Source organism: Octopus bimaculoides, chromosome Z (assembly GCF_046866305.1).
Source record: "Octopus bimaculoides isolate indiv1 chromosome Z, ASM4686630v1, whole genome shotgun sequence".
NCBI lineage: Eukaryota > Metazoa > Mollusca > Cephalopoda > Octopoda > Octopodidae > Octopus > Octopus bimaculoides.
In genome coordinates this window covers 5,000,233-5,013,776 of record NC_142944.1, presented here as the reverse complement: position 1 = coordinate 5,013,776, position 13,544 = coordinate 5,000,233, and the positions used below count along the sequence as shown (strand labels likewise).

The 13,544-nt window shown below is 41.9% G+C and overlaps 1 protein-coding gene across 1 annotated transcript in view; it reads left to right on the top strand.

The window, feature by feature from the left end:
- The window catches only part of LOC106870456 (serine/threonine-protein phosphatase PGAM5, mitochondrial), a 37,008-nt gene that overhangs the window by 1,339 nt on the left and 22,125 nt on the right, over nt 1–13,544 (top strand). The window lies entirely within an intron of this gene.

The following is a 13,544-nucleotide window of genomic DNA, read 5'->3' as shown; positions in this document are numbered from 1 at the left end:
ATATTTTTAACTGAAATTTTCTACAAATACGCTTCAGATGTTGTAGATTCCGATTATGTTGGAATTTGATGGGAAATTTTTTTGCGAGAGCGGAAAGAGAGAGAGAGGAGGTTCGGAAAATTCACATGTATCGTCCTCGTAACTCAGGAAAAATGAGTTCATAACAGATATAGACTATATGTGTGTGTATATGTGTATCTTTTTTTCGGTCTTTAGACTGCGGTCGAATGCATCGACTCCAGTATTTAATTTTTTTAGAGCCTGGTACTTACGGCCACATTGTGGGGACACAAACAGATCAGCACTCGTTGATTGTGACAAACACAGACACATACGCGTATATATTCTTTTATTTACTTGTTTCAGTCATTTGACTGCGTCCATGCTGGGGCACCGCCTTAAAGGGATTTTTAATCGAAGAAATAGTAGTTATTCTATCTGTTTTCTTTTGCCGAACCTTTAAGCACACCCGACACCGGTCGTCAGGTGGTGATGTGGTGGGGCGACAAACACAAAGACACATACTCATAAATATATACGTATACGACAGGCTTCTTTCAGTTTCCGTCTACCAAATCCACTCACTAGGCTTTGGTCGGCCCAAGGCTATAGTAGAAGACACTTGCTCAAGGTACCATGCAGTGGGACTGAACCCGGAACCATGTGGTTGGGAAGCAAGCTTCTTACCACACAGCCGCGCATGTGTCTGTCTTTTTTGTTTTCTGTAAATTTGAACTATATATATATATATATATATATATATATATATATATATATATATATATATATATATATATATATATATATATATATATATATATATATATATATATATATATATATATATATATATATATATATATATATATATATATATATATATATATATATATATATATATATATATATATCAATGTGAATACCCGTCAGAGTGTAAGTATCTTGAGAGAAAAGCTGAACATTAGAAGCATCAGTTGTGGCGTGCAAGAGAGACGATTGCGCTGGTATGGACATGTGGTGAGAATGGATGAGGATAGCTGCGTGAAAAAGTGCCACACCCTAACAGTTGAGGGAACCCGTGGAAGAGGTAGGCCCAGGAAGACCTGGGCTGAGGTGGTGAGGCAAGACCTTCGTACATTGGGCCTCACCGAGGCGATGACTACGGACCGAGACCTTTGGAAATGGGCTGTGCGTGAGAAGACCCGGCAAGCCAAGTAAGATCGTTGCCAGTGCCCCTGGACTGGTTCTTGTGCGGGTGGCACATGAGATGCACCATTTTGAGCGTGGCCGTTGCCAGTACCGCCTGACTGGCTCCTGTAGGATTTTCGAGCGAGATCGTTGCCAGTGCCCCTGGACTGGCTTGTGCGGGTGGCACATAAAAGACACCATTTCGAGCGTGGCCGTTTTCGTGCGGGTGACACGTAAAAGCACCCACTACACTCTCTGAGTGGTTGGCGTTAGGAAGGGCATCCAGCTGTAGAAACTCTGCCAAATCAGACTGGAGCCTGGTGTTGCCATCCGGTTTCACCAGTCCTCAGTCAAATCGTCCAACCCATGCTAGCATGGAAAGCGGACGTTAAACGATGATGATGATGATGATGATGATATATATATATATATAATCACACATACGCACACATAATCATATATATATATATAATCACACACACATAATGAATGGTATTGGAGCATGCCTCGTTACCATTTGTCTATATTTTCTTTCCGAGCAGTGTCCCGGTCTATTCCCATCTCTGTGAGATATTTATTTGCCCATCCGCCGCGTCCAGGTGACATGTGACTTACCAACACATGCTGTCACCCTGGTCGGTACCTCATAGAGGAGGTCTCAATACGCAGGATCCAACTCAGAAAATCGACCAATGACCAGTCACAAGCTCCCGGATCACGCATGTAACAAGCGCATCCCAAATTCTGAGTAAAGGTCGTTCGTTAGATACAAAATCCAACCAAAAATAACCCATAATCCTGCATAGCGTTTGCTTGACTTTAAGTATGCCCTGTAAGTTTTCAGAAAACGTCCGCAAATTTGTTCTACATACGGGAATTCATAGGACTATGCAAAAAAAAAAAAAAAAAAGCATGAGTTAAGGGGTATTCAGCCATTATTTTTAGCCCGTCTTAACGACCACCTCGTACTGTTCTCGTTTGTCATTAACGTATTGATGTTTTCCAATATCTTTCTCCCCATAAACACATTTTGCTGGGACTGAAAGCTAAAACTTAGGAATGTCTGTATTTTAAGCTGTGATAAAAAAAAAAAAATTAAGAACAAAACTTTTTTCCCAGTTGTATAAATTTCTGTGTGTAGAACAAATTCACAAAAAATTCTGAAAATTCCAAATAATTAAAATGTTATGAGAGATTATATGGTGTACTTAAAGCGGAATTTCGCCCCCACACACACGCATCCACACCATGCAGTCATACTTGTGCTTTTACATACTATTTTATATATATATATATATATATATATATATATTAATGATGTGTCCTACTTGTTAAAATTCCATTTATTTATTTGTGCAGCTGATGATAGCATTGCATTTAAATTGATGTAATGATTGCATTGTTCAATTAAATGGAGCCACTTGAAACGGTAGTACAGCATTACTACTTGATATTCTGTTGCTTATTTTGATTTTTTTTGCCTTACTCCGAGCTGTGCGGATAATACTGCATTGACTTGGTGCTTCAACTGAAGTACCTAATCCAACTACATATATATATTCGATGGGCTTCTTTCAGTTTCCGTCCACCAAATCCACTCAGTGTTTTAATTGGCCCAAGGCTATAATAGAAGACACTTGCTACACAGTGGGACTGAACTTGGAACCATGTTGGGAAATAAACTTCTTAAACATACAGTTACACTTCACCCCCTCTTTAATATTGTGTATAAGCAGATGCACTGCTGTGTGGTATGAAGTTCACTTTGAAACCATGTGGTTTTGGTGTTTGACCCCCACTCCTCTCTATCATCACTAAGTATTGCCTAAGTTGAATATCAATCTCCCGGAATCTACAAAATTTGTTAGATGTAAGACTATTGTGTAAATGTGTGTGCATACACATGTACATATATGAATATGTTTACCGTTTGCATGTTTCAGTCATTGATCTGTGGCCTTGCTGGGGCAACACATTTAATGGTTTGATTGAGAAAATTGACTCTGGTACTCATCTGTTTTTGAAGCTTGGTTCTTATTCTGTTACTCGTTTTTGCCAAACTGCTTAGTGATTTAAACAAATCAGCACTGACTGTCGAGTGGTGATGGGGTGTGCATACACACAGACACACATACTATGATAGATATTGATATATTGTTGTAGTGCACCTGAGCACTATACAATAAGTTCATATATAATTCATATACACATACTATGTTTATACTATATACTTATATGAAGTGTATTGTCGAAATATATATATATATAAATACACAGTGGTACCTTGACTTACGAGTGTCCCAACTAACGAGTTTTTTGAGATACGCGCTGTCTCTTGGCCGATTTTTTTGCTTTGAGTTACGAGCTAAAATTTGGGTTAGAAGCCAGTTTCAGATACTCCAGCACTAGTTGGCATAACGATCACCACAGTGAACATCATGACATCTGCCCAGCATCCTGTGTCTTATAGTTTGACAGACATGCATGTTAGCAAGTGCGAAGATCGTTAGCTAAACAGGTGCTAAAATGCTTAATTAGTCATTGCAGGCTACAGAAGCATCAGTGTTGTGCTCACAATTGTTCTTGCTGTTATTTTGCAAAATTTCCTTTTTTCCAACCATGGGTACATAGAAAGTGAGTGCGAAGGACAGTGGTGAGAAGAAAAAGTGGATAATGTGCATGGAATTAAAGAAAGAAATTATTGAGAAACATGCTGAAGGTGTGTGTGTAGTTGACATGGCAAAGCAATATGAGTGTAGCACTTCCACGATCTGTACCATACTGAAGCAGAAGGAGTCAATAAAGGCTACAATGCCAGCCAAAGGCATTAAAATAATTTCTAAACAGTAGACATCTATCCATGAAAATACGGAGAAGTTGCTGATGGTGTAGTTGACAGAGAAGCAGCTCACCGGAGATATCATGATGGAGGCTATACTCTGTGAGAAGGCATAAGCTATTTACACCAGTTTACTGCAGCAGACCCCAGGCACTTGTATGGATGAGGCATCGGGTGAGCCATTTAAAGCCAGAGGGGGATGGTTCAAGAATTTTAAAAGGAGGACTGGCACTCACTCCCTTGTCAGGCATGGTGAGGCAGCGAGTGCGGATATGAAGGCAGCTGAGGATCACTTCAAAACTTTTGCCAGTCTTCAACTGTGATGAGACAGGACTGTCTTGGAAGAAGATGCCAAGGAGGACTTATATAAAAACAGAGAAGAGAATGCCAGGCCACAAACCCATGAAGGATAGGCTAACCCCTGCATTGTGTGCCAATGCAAACAGCAATTGCAAGATTAAGCCACTGCTCATTTATCGTTTGGAAAACCCCAGAGCCTTTAAGTCACATAGGATTCTGAAAGAAAAACTGCAGGTTATGTGGAGGGTAAATCCAAGGGCAGTTCTTAGTAGAGTGGGTGAATTTGATCTTCGGTCCTGACATTAAGAAATATCTCAAGGAAAATAACCTACCTCTGCAAGCCTTTCTTGTCCTGGACAATGCACCTGCTTACCCACCTAACCTCGAAGATGACATCCTTGAAGAGTTCAAGTCTACCTTTCACCTAACACCTCCCCTATCCTGCAGCTCGTGGATCAGCAGGTAATTTCTAATTTCAAGAAGTTCTTTACCAAGCACCTGCTTTGAGGTGATAGAGAGCACAAACCTCACCCTTCGAGAGTTCTGGAAGGACCATCGTGATATGTCTCAGAATTATCGATATGGCCTGGCAGGGTGTTACAAAGAGGACCTTGACCTCTGCATGGAAGAAGCTGTGGCCTGAGGTTGTGTCTGAAATGGACTTTGAAAGACTTGAATCCGAAGCAGCAGTGGTGGAGGAGATTGTGTCTCTTGGCAAGTCCATGGGCCTGGACGTGGATGAAGGTGACGTCAACAAGTTCATCCAGGAGCACTCCGAGGAACTGACAAGGGAGGAGCTACAGACGCAGCAGCACATGGAGGTTTTGCAGGGAATAGGTGATGCGGAGGAGGTTATTTCTTCAAGTGTAATAAAGGGAATGTGGGAGAAACTTTCAGACTTTATTCAAAAGAAACACCCAGAAAATGTTGCAACTGGGCGTGCGACTGTGCTATTTAATGACACTTGCCTCACTCATTTCAGAAACATTCTGAAATGGAGGATGAAACAGACCTCATTGGACAGGTTTTTATTGAAAACTCCTGCAGATGAAAGTGAGGAAAGAGTGGCGAAAAGGGCAAAAATCAGTGAATAAGATTCAGTTATTCAGTTCAGCCCTTCTCCTCAACTCGTCTGATCTCCAAGGTAAATGCTGTACATTATACTTGATAAAACCAATTTATTGCAGTACATTGTATTGTTTTTTTTTATACAATATTCATTATTTATAAATACGTTTTTCTTATTTAAAAACATGTAACAAAAAAAATTGCGGTGTTTTTTGGGGGACCCAGAATGGATTAATGGTATTTCAATTCATTTCAATGGGGAAAACTGATTTGACATATGAGTAATTTGAGCTATGAGGTCCGTCAAGCTTATATATATATATATAAAAATGAGAATGTGTGTCTGTCTGTCTGTCTGTGTGTGTGAATCCCTAAAACTCGAGAACTACGCAACCAATTTCATTCAAATTTTACACATGCCTTACTTAGGGTTCCAGTTGTGTTTTAGTCAAAAAAAATTTAACTTCTTGCAGAGTTCGAGCCCACGGCAACATAATATTTCCTCCACTATTTAAGTATTACGTGTCAAAAGTGAAACAAAAACACTCATGTCAAATACTTTCACTTTAAAAATGAAACTATTCTACTAACTGAAACAATCACATTTCGATACTGTAGTGACAGATACTTTCAGAGAGAGAGAGAAAGAGAGAGACAGAGATGTATATGTATACATATAGATGTATATGTACACGTTATTCCACTAACTGAAACAATCACATTTCGATACTGTAATTACAGATACTTTCAGAGAGAGAGAAAGAGATGTATATGTATACATATACATGTATATATATATATACATGTATATGTACACGTATATGTATAGATATATATATATATATAGATATAGATCTATATGCATACATGTATATGTATACATATGTGTAGATGTATATATATATAGATGTACATGTAATATGTACACATATATACATATATATACATGTATACACATATCTATACATATATACACCCATCACACACAAACACATGCACACAAACACACACATTAGTAATTTGTTTTCTTATCCAAAACTACGTCAAAAGTACTGAACGGATCTTTATGAAATTTGGAAATTATATTCTATGTATAACGGCCATAACTCCCATGAAAATTCATATATTTTTGATGTTGATAAAATTTTAACCCGAACATAACAGATGAGCATTATTTGTAATTCAACGGTACAACGGTGTAAGACTACCCTTTCAGATATACTTACATTGTGATTTCTGCAATGTGGTGCATAAATTGTCAAGTAAATGAGACGCATCTTTGTCTCCACTGATTCACTTGTAAAGTGTTGAGTAAAATTATTTCATTGCAGACCTCCTTTGGGTCTTTTTATTATCACTGCGACACACATAGTCCCCAGTTGGTAACATTGATTTCAAGGCCCTCCTAGATGAGAGACTGGCATTCCACTTAATGTCTATGTTCCATGCTGGCATGGATTGGAGAGTTATTAATGTAGAAATATGGTATCGTAGCTACTAACAGTTGAGGGTTGCATAGTCTAGACGGCGTTTTTAGATTTCATTATTCTCTTTAACCTGGGCAAAGCCGGGTATTTCTGCTAGTATATATATATATAAATGTAAGATCCAAAGATCGAGGTGTAGGACGAAGGTTAACTTCAAGCAAACCATCTTAATAATACTAAAACTCTAGAGATGTTTGTGTGTAGAAATAGTATATTTTACTTTCATGCTTACCTTTGGCAGAGCAGTACAAATTTTTGTGATATTTGGAATTCTATTTATTAATGGAAACAATTAAACACAATTTTTGTTTGTTATTTCTTGACCAAAAAAACCATGGCTTCTGTGACATCAACATACATGCAAAATACACACGCATATAATGAATGTCATGGTGTGTCAATCAACACAAACACACGTCTGCTATCTGTGACATATACACACACATAATCTTTGCGCTCTCTTAGAAAAAAAAAACATCTAGTTTTTGACATACACAAAATTTTAATCATTTAGAAATATTTTTAATTGAATGTAATTTCAAAAATGTAAGTTGTTTGTACAGTAAGTATTTATATTTTAAACAAACAATATTTTAATGCTTTTTTTTCTCAGAACTGTCATCTGGACTTTGTTAATTTCCGTAAATAATTTTTATTTATTTACTTTTGTTTTAAAGTGAAAGATATATTATGTACACGTATATGAAATGGACATGTGTGCGTATAAAAGAAAGAGAAAGAGAAAAAGAGAGAGAGAGAGTGAGTGAGTGAAGGGGTGTGTTGTCATGTATACGTACATATATCAATACATGTGTACATCTTTTTTGTATGTACATATGCATTTGTGTGTGTGTGTGAGAGAGAGAGAGAGAGAGCGAGTGAATGAGTGAGTGAACGTATGTGTTCTCATGTATGTGTAAGTGGCACTCTCTCTCTCTCTCTGCCTCTCTCACACACATCCATTTCATATACATGTTCATACATTTTTCACTTTCTCCTCTCTTTCACTTTAAAACAAAAGTAAATAAATAGAAATTTTTTACAAAAATTAATGAACAAAACCAGCTGATCCGGATGACTGTTCTGAGAGTCAAACCGAAAGATTGTCCCAAGGGAATACCATTGCAAAAAATTTTTCGAGTGCATTCAATGTATCTCAGCTCCAAAGATTTGGCTGCTATTTCTAGACGCCCTGCTACCATGTAACAGCTACTTGCGATAAAGGACCCGAAATACCTGTTACGTGGTAGTAGGGTGTGCAAGAAATAGCAGCCAAATCTTTCCTTTTCTGGGGAAAGGAGCCGTTTATGTGTGATTTCAATGTCACATTTGTTTAAAACATGCAAAATAACCTGGAAAAGAAAAAAAAACCCACAGAACAAAACTCCTTTGCTGGGAAACTCAGACTTTCCAGGTGACTCAAGGAGTCATGGGTAGTCTAGTAGAAAATATAAAAAGCAACTTTCCGTATGGAAGTATGGTAAACAGAAAAAAAAAAAAAATGTTTTATATTTCATGGTAGGCATGCAGGGTTTCCAGGTTTGCAAATAAAATACAAGAGTTAAGGAACGGAACAGATAACATCTGGGCTACATTTGTTTTATGGTGAGCAGAATCCTGGAAGTGGTAAATATTCAAGTGAGGTATTTACTGCAGGTTACTCTTCAGGCCAAGGGTATCTTGCTTAAATGAAAGTTTACCTTGTGGTAAGGAGACACAGGCCAACACGCAAATGATTCCATCAGAATGTGTAGAGAACATGGTTAGAATGGAGAATATATTGTGAAGAGAAAATTAGGAGTGTAAGAAAGAAAGGAATATAGAAAAGACTAAAAGGATTAAAAAAATAAGTGAGTGGAAGAGTTGTAAGGAATTTAAGCAAGGTCATTCCACAAGTGGTTTCAATAGGGTCATTTAGAGATATGCTAGGGGATTGGTATTTGAAAAGATAATGTGGAGGGAAGAGGTGGTGGGGGAACCATTTGTGGTGTAGAAGGAGAAAACAATATGCTTGAAGTGATGGTGTAGTAGGCTAAAAGATGAAGAATACTACAATCTAGGAATTAAGGAGTGTGTGTGTGTGCTATATGAAATAGTAGAGGTTTATGTAGGTGTATGTATGTACTTGTAAGTATACAAAGGTGGGGTGGGGAAGGGTGTAGGGGCAGGTAGAAAAGAGAAATTAAATGGTATAAATAATAAGGTAAGATAAAGATAGATATAAACAAGAAATAAGAGGTTATTGTGAATATAATGGGAATATATTGGCTCATGTGCGGGCGACACATGATATCTTTCATGCGAGATCGTTGCCAGTGCCCATGGACTGGCTCTTGTGCGAGTGACACATGAGGTTTTTCGAGCGGGATCGTTGCCAGTGCCCATAGACTGGCTCTTGTGTGGGTGACACATGAAATGTTTCGAGCGGGATCGATGCCAGTGCCCACTGGACTGGCTCTTGTGCGGGTGACACACGAGGCTTTTTCGAGCGAGATTGTTGCCGGTGCCCCTGGACTGGCTCATGTGCGGGTGACACATTAAATTTTTTCGAGCAGGGTCGTTGCCAGTGACCCTGGACTGGCTCATGTGCGGGCGACACATGAAATCTTTCGAGCGGGATCGTTGCCAGTGCCCCTGGACTGGCTCATGTGCGGGTGAAACATGAGGTTTTTTTTCAAGCAGGATCGTTGCCGGTGCCCCTGGACTGGCTCATGTGCGGGTGACACATGAAATGTTTTGAGCGGGATCGTTGCCAGTGCCCCTGGACTGGCTCGTGTGCGGGCGACACATGAAATCTTTCGAGCGAGATCGTTGCTGGTGCCCCTGGGCCGGCTCTTGTGTGGGTGACACATGAGGTTTTTCGAGCGAGATTGTTGCCGGTGCCCCTGGACTGGCTCATGTGCGGGTGACACATGAAATCGTTCAAGCGGGATCGTTGCCAGTGCCCCTGGACTGGCTCATGTGTGGGCGACACATGATATCTTTCGAGCGACATCGTTGCCAGTGCCCCTGGACTGGCTCTTGTGCGGGTGACACATGAAATGTTTCGAGCGGGATCGTTGCCAGTGCCCATAGACTGGCTCATGTGCGGGAGACACATGAAATCTTTCGAGCGGGATCGATGCCAGTGCCCACTGGACTGGCTCTTGTGCGGGTGACACACGAGGCTTTTTCGAGCGAGATTGTTGCCGGTGCCCCTGGACTGGCTCTTGTGCGGGTGACACATGAAATGTTTCGAGCGGGATCGTTGCCAGTGCCCATAGACTGGCTCATGTGCGGGAGACACATGAAATCTTTCGAGCGGGATCGATGCCAGTGCCCACTGGACTGGCTCTTGTGCGGGTGACACACGAGGCTTTTTCGAGCGAGATTGTTGCCGGTGCCCCTGGACTGGCTCATGTGCGGGTGACACATTAAATTTTTTCGAGCAGGGTCGTTGCCAGTGACCCTGGACTGGCTCATGTGCGGGCGACACATGAAATCTTTCGTGCGGGATCATTGCCAGTGCCCCTGGACTGGCTCATGTGCGGGTGACACATGATATCTTTCGAGCGAGATCGTTGCCGGTGCCCCTAGACTGACTCTTGTGCGGGTGACACATGAAATGTTTGAGTGGGTTCATTGCCAGTGCCCCTGGATTGGCCCATGTGCGGGCGACGCCCCTGGGCCGGCTCTTGTGCGGGTGAAACATGAGGGTTTTTTTCAAGCAGGATCGTTGCCGGTGCCCCTGGACTGGCTCATGTGCGGGCAACACATGAAATGTTTTGAGCGGGATCGTTGCCAGTGCTCCTGGACTGGCTCGTGTGCGGGCGACACATGAAATCTTTCGAGCGAGATCGTTGCTGGTGCCCCTGGGCCGGCTCTTGTGTGGGTGACACATGAGGTTTTTCGAGCGAGATCATTGCCGGTGCCCCTGGGCTGGCTCGTGTGCGGGCGACACATGGAATCTTTCGGGCAGGATCGTTGCCAGTGCTCCTGGGCTGGCTCTTGTGCGGGTGACACATGAAATGCCTTGAGCGAGACGGGATCGTTGCCAGTGACCCTGGACTGGCTCATGTGCGGGCGACACATGAAATCTTCCGAGCGGGATCGTTGCTGGTGCCCCTGGGCTGGCTCTTGTGTGGGTGACACATGAGGTTTTTCGAGCGAGATCATTGCCGGTGCCCCTGGGCTGGCTCGTGTGCGGGCGACACATGGAATCTTTCGGGCAGGATCGTTGCCAGTGCTCCTGGGCTGGCTCTTGTGCGGGTGACACATGAAATGCCTTGAGCGAGACGGGATCGTTGCCAGTGACCCTGGACTGGCTCATGTGCGGGCGACACATGAAATCTTCCGAGCGGGATCGTTGCTGGTGCCCCTGGGCTGGCTCTTGTGTGGGTGACACATGAGGTTTTTCGAGCGAGATCGTTGCCAGTGCCCCTAGACTGGCTCTTGTGCTGGTGACACATGAAATTTCTTCGAGCGAGATCGTTGCCGGTGCCGCTGAACTGGCTCTTGTGTGGGGTTCTGGGATTTTTCGAGCGGGATCGTTGCTGGTGCCCCTGGGCTGGCTATTGTGCGGGTGACACATGAGGTTTCTCGAGCGAGATGAGCGTGGCCTTTGCCAGTACCGCCTGACTGGCCTTCGTGCGGGTGACACGTAAAAGCACCCACTACACTTTCTGAGTGGTTGGCTTTAGGAAGGGCGTCCAGCTGTGGAAACACTGCCAAATCAGATTGGAGCCTGGTGTAGCCATCTGGTTTCACCAGTCCTCAGTCAAATCGTCCAACCCATGCTAGCATGGAAAGCGGACGTTAAACGACGACGACAATGCGTACAGACATATATATATATATATATATATATACCGCCTGACTGGCCGTTGTAGGGTTTTCGAGCGAGATCGTTGCCAGTGCCCCTGGACTGGCTCTTGTGCGGGTGGCACATAAAAGACACCATTTCGAGCGTGGCCGTTTTCATGCAGGTGACACGTAAAAGCAAACACTACACTCTCTGAGTGGTTGGCGTTAGGAAGGGCATCCAGCTGTAGAAACTCTGCCAAATTAGATTGGAGCATGGTGTAGCCATCCGGTTTCACCAGTCCTCAGTCAAATCGTCCAACCCATGCTAGCATGGAAAGCGGACGTTGAACGACGATGATGATGATGATGATTGGTGGTTTAATATTTAGAGGTTGTGAGTGAAGGGGAATGTCTATGATAACAGTGGGGGCGGGTTAGGAAATGATGCGGCGGAGGGGTTGTTATTTGTATTTTGAGAATAGGTTGCGTAATTGATGTTTGCATGTATTAATTACCCTGTCGTGTTCGTTAAGACAACCCATGGATTGCATAATAGTTAAGACTTCGGCTATGCAGTGATCACACTTTTTATTATAGCCAGAGTATGGTTTAGTATGAGTGACTATGGACTGCTTGAGAGTATAAGAAATTGATTTGCTCTTGAGTTTGTGGATAAGCTGAGATAAAGATGTACTGTTGGATTTTGTTTGGGACTTCAAGCTGGAGTAGTGGTTGCCCACTCTAGCTTTGATGGTGGTGCTGCATGATCTGATATATATGTAGTTATGGTTGGCAGCTGATACTGTGCACTTGTAAATGTTGTTTTTAGTAAGACAGCAATTATCTAAAGGGCAGGAGGTTGGGCACTTGAAGCTGCATAGGTTCACAGGTGGTGTTCTGGATGAATTTGCGGGGTAACTGTTATTTAGTGAAGGACCAGTGTTAGGTTCATTATTAGTGGTGGCGTTAAAATTGGTATTTATTAGTTGCTTGAGGGAGGCATTGAGAGGGTGTGTATTATGGTATCATCTGTATTATTCTTTATTTTTTCATGAGGTATAGTTGAGTCTTGAGGTAAGTTTAAGGATCAGGTATTACCAGTGGAATCATAGTAGGAGGTTTAAGGGTTAGTGTTGGTAAGGGGATTGATTGTTGTTCTGGGTTTATATGTATGGAGCTGGGGGTTAGGTTGAGTTTTGTTATTAGGGTGGAGGTTAGCTGGTTGTGGGTTTCTGAGTTTCTTGTTGTTAAGATGTCAGATTACTTTGGCATTGTTGGTGGTAGTGGAGTTAGACAATTTTATAGGTTGGGATTTAAGTGTTTTTCAAAGGGAGCTGGATTTAGGGAAGTGTCTTTTGAACAGGGGGAAGAAGAGTTTAGGTACTCGAGTTTGAACATCGGGGGTGGGGGTGGAATCAGATAACATTGCAGGTTTTTGTTTGTTTAGTCCAATCAGGTGGGCGGGGGTTATTGGTGTGAGGATAGGGCTTTGGAGGAGCACACTGGTGTCGATTTTGGGTGGCAACGGGTTTAGGATTTGGAATCATCAGGTGGGAGGATTATCTGTTAGGTTCTCTGCTACACTGAAATTTGAAGCCCATCATATATATATATGTAAGAACGACCGTGCGAACCAAAAGGAGAAATGGTGACGAATGAAAAAACAGGCTCCTTTATTAAACGCGTCACACGGTCGAACACAAAAATATAAAATGATAAATATGTTATACTTCGATAACATAGAGAACTAAGAAATGCCAGTAAGGAAGACGATAGGAACACAACCGTATGAGATGAATAACAGTAGGATTTATTGTAGCATTAAATTGTATGTCTGTGTGTGAGTGAATGCGACATAATGAAACACAATAAAAGACAGG